Raw genomic sequence first — 11,522 nt, 5'->3', positions numbered from 1 at the left:
CGAAGTCCAATCGCTTCTTTCTTTAAAGCAATCTCCTTTCTTTGACTCTCTTTCCTCGAATGTGATCTTATTATTATAGGATAGCGAATTGGATCTTTGAGTTGATAGTCACCTCAGCAAAGCATTCCGCTTGAAAGCAGTTGTCTTGAAGTTCAGAACAGAAGGGAAAAGAAGTACGGGCAAGAGGGAATGATTTGATGAATAGTAGCTGTACAACGGTTCCAAGCCAGGGAAGAAATGCCATCGGTCAGTCCGAGTGTGAGTCTGTCCGGTCAAACGGAAGAAAGGCAAACAAGACAGCGAAGGAGTTAGTGCATTGATGCCCAGAATCCGCTGTGACGGGTATAGAATCCGCTCCTAGTCTTAGTTAGCTCTCCTAGCTGCACTAGAATAACTATTATAGAAGAGTATGGCATCAGTCAATCTTCTTTGCACGTGAATCAGATGTGGGACTTTTCTCTCGGTGGAAGCCGCTCTAGCTGACCTCCTTTAGAGAGAAAGAATCTTTCTATCCAGCCGTTAGTTGATAGTTTGATTGATGAGGATGGACGCTTGTCATATTGATTCGATCCACTACGAAAGAAATCGACAAAAAATGCAGAACAAGCCCAGAGTCACCACGACTTCTTATTCTTCTCTCAAGGGACTGTAATTAAGATAACATCCTCGAGTGAGGTTAGGCTTGACCTAAGTTCTCAAGGGTAGGATTTCATTAGAGTAAGTGCGATCAAAGTCAAAGCTGGAATGGTTCTTACCGTCTAGCTCTTAAGTAGGGCGGTGGTCTTTCCTGACTTTTGACAGAGAATTCCTTCTTTCTCACAGGTCGGCGGGTCTAGCACGTAGATGGTTCTTAGATGAGTCGAAACAAGCCAATTTTTTTTCTACAAAGCGATCTTTTAAGGAACCTTGTATACCTTCCTTTCAAGTAAGGGCATCATGTCTTACGATCCATTCAACAACTAAAATCGATGAGTTAGCCTAAAGCCTTCTGGGAAATGCACCGATGCTTACTCATCCTAGATGGGGCAGAGAAATGTGAAGAAGAAGAAAGAAAGCAACTTTTTCTTCCACTCTAATTTTCTTTGAACAACTAGATGATGGTCAAAAAGACCCCCCACAACGTCAAGCCTAAACGTCCGTGAGGATGGTTTCAACGGGTCACTGCCAAGCTATTGCTCTAATAATAGGCCGTTGGGCGAGAAGGCAACTAATACGAGCCTCGCTTTTTCTTCTATCTATATACTCTTAGTCTATCGCTGGTGTCGTACAAGCACCTAAAGTGACTCATTCACACGCTTGAATTTCGTTTAGTACCGAGATCGTCTGACGTCCCGCATGCGAGCGAAGTGCTTATCCAACATGACGATATATACGATGGGTTGGCACTATCGCAAATCAAGAAAATGTCTTCAATCAATAGAGGTAGTCATATATCCGACTGCATGTACGACTAAAATGAAATCTGCGATTGCAACTCTTGTAGAAAAAGAGGGAGCGGGGAAGGGTCCACTACCACGATTCACCTCAAGAAGAAATGCATTCATCATACGATTAGCTGTTACGGGCTTTCTTTACCTAAAATGAGACTGACGCTACATATGGGGTTGTTGCCGGGCCAGCCTCTTCTTACTTGCTCCTTATTTGGCCACTCCAGAACAACTCTTCATGGCCATTATGGTCCCAATTACCGATGATCTCGGCAGCGCAGTTTTCTACGCTATGAAGACCATTGAACTCGGAGATGCCCGCAATACGAGACGATGGGTAATACAAAGTCCACCCGCTGAAGCCATCATGTCGTGGAAAAGAGGCTTTGGTTAAGTTCTCAGGAGGTAGTGATGACCATGCTTAACAAGACTAAATGCTCATCCAACGAGAAAGCTAATCCAGTGGAAGATTGAAGATCTCGGGCCTTCCCTCGGAAGTTCCCTGATTGGAGAAAGCGAAATAAGACATGGTTTCGGCTAAGGGGCGTAGAGGTGAGACCGATAGGGAACGAGCTACATCCCCACTCCTCTCAACCTTCTCGCTCCAAGTATTCCAAAAGTTCTCTGACTCGCTACAAGTACTACGCTCTCCCTTTCTCAAGATAGAGCTACAAGTCTTACGCTCGTTCCTCCTCCAACCGGTTTTCTCGAGAAATGACTTTTGAATCACTAGAAAAAAGTCAGTAACTCGAGAGTCAAAAGGCTTTCTCTTTCTTCTATTATCAAATTCGAAATATCGTAGAATCAGAAGTTGAATACAATAGCAAACTAGAAATTCAATATCGTAAGAGAAGAAGATAAAGAGTTCGAAAGAAGTAGAATAAGAATATCGTAAGTAATAATCTTCTTGTTTCATCGAACTTCATTATCGTTTTCTAGTTGATCGAGAAAACTCCGCCCAATAGAGCCTAGCCAAGAGTGGACCGAAATGGTCCCGCGAAGCCGGTCCCCGGAGCCCTAAGAGACTTGAAAAACCTTGAAGATAGATAGAACAATTATGAACAATTTCAACGATTCTATTCTAAATTTCTTAGATTGGTCAGTTAAAGCTTAGGAGGGAAAAAACAAACTCTTTGATCTATAAGAGGAAAGGGGGACTTCCACCAACTGCACTGGGAGAGAGAGGATAGACCTTCACCTCAATCTCCACCGGTTCCCACTGAAAGCAGAGCATTACCTAAGGTAGATCATTTATCCCTCCTTACTCCTTCCAGTTTGCCATAAACCTTCTTGGTTGACATCATCTTCAATCTCAGATGTCAACTCTTCAAGGTGTGCTTTCCCCAAGTTTGTCGGGATACTCCACATCTGTTCAGTCCTCCTCGAGTGTACATTCAATTGGGCTTTTTTTCGGAATCCGGGATAGGATGGATTGGCCGAACTTCGCCGCTCTAAGAGATCGACCTCTAGTAGGGTTGGCTCGGGACCGTGATGACGATGACATCGATGCCACCGCTGCCTGTGGGGATTTCTTATTCTATAAGAAAGTACTTTGAAAAAGTGTTAGCTTAGCTTCTTCGCTACCTTCCACCCCCCTATCGGCTTCTTCTCCTACACCCGATATTTTGAAGCTTTTGGTGTTATCGCTGCTAGCCGTTCTCCGTCTTTGGCCCTCCCTCTCCGATCGAGTGAGAGGACAACGAACCTTGCTACCATCCCAACCGGAAACGGACGAACAACAGCTCCAAGACTTGTTCACTTCCTATTGATGCGAAAAATACCGAGAAAATGAACTTTTTGATTCCCCTTCTTACCGGTACTGCTTCCGGGCGTAGTTCCCCGAGGTTGAGTGCATTTGTCAAGGTCTTATCTCTTTATCTCCTTCTTTGATTATGATGCTTGCAAGGCGCTTCTTCTTTCTACGATCAGATGCAAGATATGTCTCCCTTCCTTCTTCATTGGGTTTTCTATTCAGCTTCTACTCACCGGAACGAGTCCGAGGGATCTAAACTAACAAAGAAGAGAAGTCAAACAGTCTTTTAGCGGAATTTAGTTCCATATTTAGTTCAGTACAAGAATCCTATTAACCGTCTTTTCCGTTAGATAGTTAATATAAAACGAATCAAAGAGTCTTTTTCGTTTTTTAGTACAGAAAGCAAAGCGAGTCTTATTTTTTTTAAGAGAATTCCTGCTAATGAGAGCGGATTCTATTGCATCCACCCTTTTTCCATTCCGAATTTTGTCATTCTTTCCTCCTAAGTAAGCTAAGCTATATGTCTCCTTGCCGAAGTCCTTGATATCACATCTCTCCCCATTACCCTATCCCGCAGTCTGTCTTATATAAAATGGAAATGTGGGGTAGGTTCTCATTCCATCTCACAAGGTCTCAGCCTGTAGTACAATCTGTTCTTTTAGAGTCCTAGTTCCGCTCTATCGAGAAAGAAGTCTAAACTGAAACTATATGCTTAACACATGCGGATCAGGGGGCTTGTTACAAAACTTAAGCTTGCCCGGAACGCAAGGATTGAGACCACATTCTTAGGATTGACAGGCTCCCTTTTTTCCTCTTTCTGCTTTAGTTAGACTTTGATTCACCTTTATGATCGAAGAATAGGAACTTTAGGAATGGGGCCAGTGCAAAGCGGAAGATGAAGCCTTCCTTTCGAAATAAAGAGAATGCCAAGGTAAAATCGTGAAAGCAAAGTGGGTCTGAAGTCTACGCAACTAGTTGACCCAGTTTTGTTAGTCAATTGCTCCACCATTTCATGCACACTTCTCTTTGGCTAACCAAGGCGCGAAAGGAAGTACTCTAGACCACGACCTAAGCACACTACTCTACTAATCCTTCCGTAAACTTTCTGTACTAAAAAACGAAAAAGACGCGGATTCTCCTTTCTATTCTTTCCTTTATTACTTTTTTACTTGAAAGACGACTTTAAATCCGGAGGTTGTAAATCACTATGCCCTTTGTTTAGTTAGTAAGAATATGCATATCTAATAAGTCTCTCGTAGGTAAAGTAAACTGAAAAAATGTACAAGAGATCCGGTAAGGCTCGCATAGGCTATGTGTCATGGTCAGGCCTTGGTCCTACCATGACTGACCCCTGGATCAAACAGCGATCGAGACCGAGCTGGCGGGAAAGCGATTCTAAAGAATGCGGGCGTGCATTCGGAGCTTGGAAACATGATGTTAACATGTTGTAGGGGCAATGGGAGCCCTGAGCCGCAAAATACGATGAAAAGTTCGGGACAGTGGTCAGACACCCTCAAGCCAAGTAGCCTGGCGGGTGCCATCTGTGAAAGCAGTGTGCGGGCGTTCTGAGCATGGGAATAGGTTAGGAACATTGTGTGTGGACGGTCCATGCCCTAAACCCTGAGATATGCAGGTAAGTATAAGTTATTACGCCGGTGCCCTTGGACTAGCTAGCCAGACAGGTGCTATCGGTCGAAGCCATGTACGGGCACCTTCGAGTGGGTTAGTGGAGTAACGAGTAGAATTAAGGAGCATTGGTGACCAAGAGGAAGGTTACGGGGCCCTGAGTTAGCCGGCGAAAGGCCTTGAGGGGGCTGGGCAGAAAAATATCCCCGTTTCAGATATTCTTACGGTCACTGGTAGCATATTGGAAAAATCTCTAACGCTCTTTATAGGGGGACGACTGGTGTCAGCTCTCCACCACCCCCTTGGCTAGCCGGCAGGCGGGGGTCTGGCTAGTCTGAAGTGAGCTACTCCTAGGCACTCGTGGTGTCTAGGTGGGCGGACATCGTAGGGTCACGAGCGTAGCATGATGTTTCCTCGGATAAGGTAAACCCGGGGGCGGTTGGGGCCGGCGGGCCTCGTATCGCGTCTTTGCATTGAACCATGGGGTTGGACGGTAGAGACCGTTAGGCCCCTCGATTTCCCCTCCTCGAGCCGGAAGGATCAGGTGATGGTGTTTACGTATGAGGGATACCATCGAGCCAAAGGGATGCGCGGGCTAGCTAGCGGGCGCGCTGCTAGACCTCTGTGGCCAGTCGGGCTGGTGGGCTGCAGCTAGGGCAGTCCACCCGCGGACCCTTGCGGGACTGGACCACGTGATGGTATTTATGTAGGAGGGATGCCATCGAGCCAAGAAGATGCGCAGGCTAGCAGGTAGGCATGCTGCTAGGCCCTAGTGGCTAGTCAGACAGCTGGTGTGCTGCAGCTGAGGCAGTCCACCTGAGTCCCCTTGCGGGACTAGCATGATGTTGGGTGTCAATCATGCGTGCGGGCGGCCAATACTGATGCTAAAGGGCGTAAGCCCTAAGAACCGAGTCTCGTGGGACAAGTTGAGCCTAGAGGCTCCGAGCTGGCTGCTGACCAGCGTAAAGGGGATGCTTGCCTAAACTTGATATGGGAGCTTACGTATCACACGTGCGGGCGTGGTGTTGGGTTCTCACCATGCCAAGATGTAATAACATCAAGAGAACTGGGGCTGTGTGCCCCTCCGAGATTCGAGGGTCGGGGCTCGAAGCATTAAGCCTTGCGGCCAAAACGAAGTGCTCATGGTCACTCGAAGAACCGTGGGCCGATGAGATGAGAGATGGGTTCCTCTCTATAGAGTTAGAATAATCAACCCTACGGGGACAACAGCCAGAAAAGGCTTGTGGGCATGTGGCCTGAAGGGTCGGATTTGGTTGGTCCGCGAAGAAAAATGGACATGGTGAAGGCTGACCTTGATTATGGGTAATCTTGGTGCCGCATGGTCACGTGATTTCAGTAGGAGAAATGCGTGGACCGTGACATTTGGTATCAGAGCTTAGGTTGGCTCAGTGGCGAGAATTTACATGACCCCATGTGCGGGTCTAGTGTAGTGAAATCGAGGTGGTGCCAAGCTCAAAAGGAGCTACTAAGCCACGAAGGTGGTTTTGTGCCTATGAGGGCTCGAGAAAGAGCCAACGATGCGTGCTGCGGGAAATAATGGGCTTACGTAAAATGGCTCTCGAGTAGACTCTTGGATGCCAAGAAAAAGGGCACCAGAGTCTAGCCTCACCTAGGAAAAGGTGTTGGCATATGTAGCGGCATGTGATGCCTTTACGGTGGAAGGAACCGTAGTGAGATCGAGATGCGAAAAGGGGCTTACACCATGAAATGGTGTTGCGTAATGCCACGTGGGCCGAACGAACCTTGTCCTGAGGGGCAAGAGGTAGCAAGTTTCAAGATTAATTACTAATGTGTGCAATTGCTGTATGGTGCAGGTGCCCCAGTGGGGGCGCAAGCCGAAGTATTCGGGTCCAAGCATGGAATTCTTGCACAGAGGAGTATGGAGTGGCCAAATATTGAAGCCACAAGTAGGATGGTCAGTGGACCATGTGCTGCGATGGTCAGTGGACCAGGAGTTCTCGTGGTCAGAGGATCACGGGGGCGTGTGAATCGGTAAATCGAGTATGTGTTGGCCGATGAGAAAGGCTTCACATGAGCTGTGGTGGTCGATGGGCCACAACAGGGTGCAATCGGGCGAGACTAGCAAAAAGGGAAGTGGCCAGTTGACAAGGCTTCAAGCGTGTAGGTCAGTCGACCTTGAGGATTGAGCGGGTGAATCCCCGAGTCGAGCTAATCAGTGAACTAGGTGTTCCGTTAGATCAGTGGATCTCCGAGCATAAGTGGATCTTGGGATGCCCTAGGAATCGGGCCAGAGTCAAAATTATCGAGCAATAGAACCATCGAGGAGATATGGCTGCGCATAATACGACGTTGAGTTTCGAGTAAAAGTGGGGGAGACCTGTCAATTCCCCTTGAGATTGAGCCAAGATAGTGGAGCTTGGGCAATGGAGCACAGTGTTTAAGTCGAGGGCAAAGACCGAGTTAGCGCGCTTTAAGGTGCCGTCTTGGGGGCGGTTGGCCAGAGGGCCACACCTAGAGAGGTGACCTTGGAGGGGCCGAGAGGACCCAAGTTGGGAGATGACCTAGGTGCTTGAATGCCACTATGCTAGGGTCCTCATGTAGGGTGTCGTATGAGTGCGGTTGACCTAAGCACCATGCCCAGAGGGGTGCATCAGTGGGTTGATGCTGCAAGCGTGCAGTTGGTGTGAGGGGTCACGTCCAGTGGGACACACCAAAGAGTGGCAAAGCGGGTGGTCATTCATTCTACTGAGGGTCATTGATTGACGAGGGTGCCTCAAGGTCGCAACATGACATGATCAAGAAATGAAGCCATGGTATGGCCCATATGGAACGACCAAGACAAGGTTAAACGGATCGAGCAGGAATCGAGCTGAGCGGCAAGAGTGCGACAATGTGACCCATCTACATCAACAATGGACGAGTACTGTGGACGATGCCTCGTGTGACGGGACCTCGACCCAATTCTTGAGGGCACAAGTGAGAGACATATGAGTAAATGTCAGCTGTGTGCAACAAGATAGTTGGGTGTGGTCTAGGCGTCGATGAGGGCATCGACATAGTAAGTGGGGGAGAGTGTCATGGTCAGGCCTTGGTCCTGCCATGATTGACCCCTGGACCAAGCAGCGGTCGAGACCGAGCTGGCAAGAAAGCGGTTCTAAGGAATGCGGGAGTGCATTCGGAGCTTGGGAACATGATGCTAACATGTTGTAGGGGCAATGGGATCCCTGAGCCGTAAAATACGCGGGGAAGTTCGGGACAGTGGTCAGACACCCTCAAGCCAAGTAGCCTGGCGGGTGCCATCTGTGGAAGCAGTGTGCGGGCGTTCTGAGCATGGGAATAGGTTAGGAACATTGTGTGTGGACGGTCCATGCCCTAAACCCTGAGATATGCAGTTAAGTATAAGTTATTACGCCGGTGCCCTAGGACTAGCTAGCCAGACATGTGCTATCGGTCGAAGCCATGTACGGGCACCTTCGAGTGGGTTGGTGGAGCAACGAGCAGAATTAAGGAGCATTGGTGACCAAGAGGAAGGTTACGGGGCCCTGAGTTAGCCGGCGAAAGGCCTTGAGGGGGCTGGGTAGAAAAGTGTCCCCGTTTCAGACATTCTTACGGTCACTGGTAGCATATTGGGAAAATCTCTAACGCTCTTTATAGGGGGACGACTGGTGTCAGCTCTCCACCACCCCCTTGGCTAGAGGGCAGACGGGGGCCTGGTTAGTCTGAAGTGAGCTACTCCTAGGCACTCGTGGTGTCTAGGTGGGCGGACATCGTAGGGTCACGAGCGTGGCATGATGTTTCCTCGGGTAAGGTAAACCCGGGGCGGTTGGGGCCGGCGGGCCTCGTATCGCGCCTTTACATTAAACCATGGGGTTGGACGGTAGAGACCGTTAGGCCCCTCGATTTCCCCTCCTCGAGCCAGAAGGATCAGGTGATGGTGTTTACGTAGGAGGGATACTATCGAGCCAAAGGGATGTGCGGGCTAGCTAGCGGGCGCGCTGCTAGACCCCTGTGGCCAGTCGGGCTGGTGGGCTACAGCTAGGGCAATCCACCCGAGGACCCTTGCGGGACTGGACCACGCGATGGTATTTATGTAGGAGGGATGCCATCGAGCCGAGAGGATGCGCGGGCTAGCAGGCAGGCACGCTGCTAGGCCCTAGTGGCTAGTCGGGCAGCTGGTGTGCTGCAGCTGAGGCAGTCCACCTGAGTCCCCTTGTGGGACTAGCATGATGTTGGGTATCAATCATGCGTGCGGGCGGCCAATACTGATGCTAAAGGGCGTAAGCCCTAAGAACCGAGTCTCGTGGGACGAGTTGAGCCTAGAGGCTCCGAGCTGGCTGCTGACCAGCGTAAAGGGGATGCTTGCCTAAACTTGATACGGGAGCTTGCGTATCACACGTGCGGGCGTGGTGTTGGGTTCTCACCATGCCAAGATGTAATAACATCAAGAGAACCGGGGCTGTGTGCCCCTCCGAGATTCGAGGGTCGGGGCTCGAAGCATTAAGCCTTGCGGCCAAAGCGAAGTGCTTATGGTCACTCGGAGAATCGTGGGCCGATGCGCGTTGAGAGATGGGTTCCTCTCTATAGAGTCAAAATAAGCAACCCTACGGGGACAAAAGCCAGAAAAGGCTTGTGGGCATGTGGCCTGAAGGGTCGGATTTGGTTGGTCCGCGAAGAAAAATGGACATGGTGAAAGCTGACCTTGACTATGGGTAGTTTTGGTGCCGCACGGTCGCGTGATTTCAGTAGGAGGAACGCGTGGACCGTGACACTATGGCTCTGAGCTCGTCTGGATCTGATAACGTAACGCCAATCCACTTACTTCGGCTTTGCTGGTGTAATTAGGAAGATCTCTCTTACCTGGTCAGCAATACCTCATTCATTCCTCTAATCTAATATATCCTATGTCTGGAAGCGAAGCGGCAAGAAAAGGAAGACTATAGAGGAGCCTATTCCTTTTTTGTTCCCTGCTTGTAGATTCACTTTCTCCTGCTCTAGGACAGTTAGGGGAAGTAGCGACATTCCGATTCCTTCGTGGGCGAAGGCAGCCACTCCAGCAGCTTTAGTACTTAGTTAACGCCCCAGCCCTAATCCCGCGATGAGAAGGTAGATGCGGTAAGCCAACTCCTTTCCTTCTTGCTATTGCTAACAGGGCATGAGATGACATCATCATTCCCTTCCTTGCTACGAGGAGCAGGTCGAATAGTCGAAGAAGGGTATGGGATAGATCCTATTACCGGAATTACCCATCCCCCTTGTCTTGATACTCCTCTTGTCTCTTCTTTGACCAGTGGGACCAGTGGGACCAGTGGCAATTGACTTATTTTATTAAACCGGCCCACATTGGTCGAAAAATTCCTTTTGAATAACTTTATAGTAATCCGGTAATAAGGCAATCGACGAGGGATATTCCAAGCATGACGGAAGAAAGGACGAGCGGTTACTCTAGCAGTGGATATGGCTAAAACAGCGGATACGTTCTAAACCGATTCTTTCACAACTTATTCTATCACCCCCGGTTCACTTCACTCCCTAAAGGCGGATTAAGACTAAGGCTACTCTCGGAAGGCAAGGTTATATATAAATTTAAATTCAATCAACCAAGCAAAGAACCGATACCACTACCACAGTCTTCACCAAGACAGCAGGCTGGTCGTAGATCAGGGAAAGCGAAAGAATGCCTTTACCTCCTTTACGTACTTTCTTGGCCCCGCTCCGCACCTGTATTGCTTGTCTTTCTTCCCCTAGTTAGTTCTCTACCGGTTATGTCTTAGATTTAGATGCTTGCTAACCTCCTTATGAACGAAGTAAGACTATAACGGTCGGGCAGAAGCACTAACTTTCTGCCTATTGGGCTTAGAGGAGGTTTAGACTACAGTGAGTGAGTAGCCCCCACTAGGAGGAAAATCAGAGCTGCTCGGCATCCCTCGTGGTTGAATTTTTTCATGCCTGATTGGAGCTCATTGGCTCAGCAGGAGGAGGAATGGGAGCTAGCTGCAGCGCTTGAAAGAGAGAGGGAAAAGAAAACTGAAACTTCCCCATGCTCCAGCATGGAAAGGATTTTTAATTAAGAGCAAACAATCTCAATCTCCATTTTATTTTCCCTTAATTATCAGCCAAGAAAGAGTAGTAGGCCTAGGTTTAACATACGCGCTAAGATCATATATGACCTTGTCTAAATGGAAGGTCCTTAATCACATCATAAGCCTTTTCTCCTTCGCATCACTCATCGTCCTCGATTTGCTCTCTCAGTCTCCACTGATTTTGGAATGGTTCTTTCCGCCGTGAACTGCCAAAGTGGTTAGTCTGCGACCCCCTTCATTTCCGTAAGTGAGAGCACTGCCCGAACTCCATTCTAGAGGGCCACCCACCTGCGCTACCAATCCATCTAAAGAAGGTCTTCTCCCGTGTTCTTCCCTCTTCCTATGGTCTTGACCTGCAAAGTTCTTTCCGCAAGCTCACACTCGGCCTTTGTCATAACTGTATGGGGAATGTAGAAGCTTCTAAAGGAAGGCATGAGAAGGCCGACGGTTGATAGCAGGCGCTGTGTGATGCAAATCCGAGCTGACTTAACTGAGTTAATTAGACTTTGTCGGTCTACTCTTTCCCCCTCTTGCAAGGCTTCCATATTTCCTTAGTTATTTACAGGTAGTGATCCCAATGAACTTGATGCATCTAAAGCCTACAATATAATACAACTTCTAGATTAGTAAATAACAATTATTTACTAATTTATA

This window comes from Durio zibethinus, chromosome 20 (genome assembly GCF_047325235.1).
Source record: "Durio zibethinus cultivar Kanyao isolate XHJ-2024 chromosome 20, ASM4732523v1, whole genome shotgun sequence".
NCBI lineage: Eukaryota > Viridiplantae > Streptophyta > Magnoliopsida > Malvales > Malvaceae > Durio > Durio zibethinus.
This window is presented reverse-complemented; position numbering follows the sequence as displayed.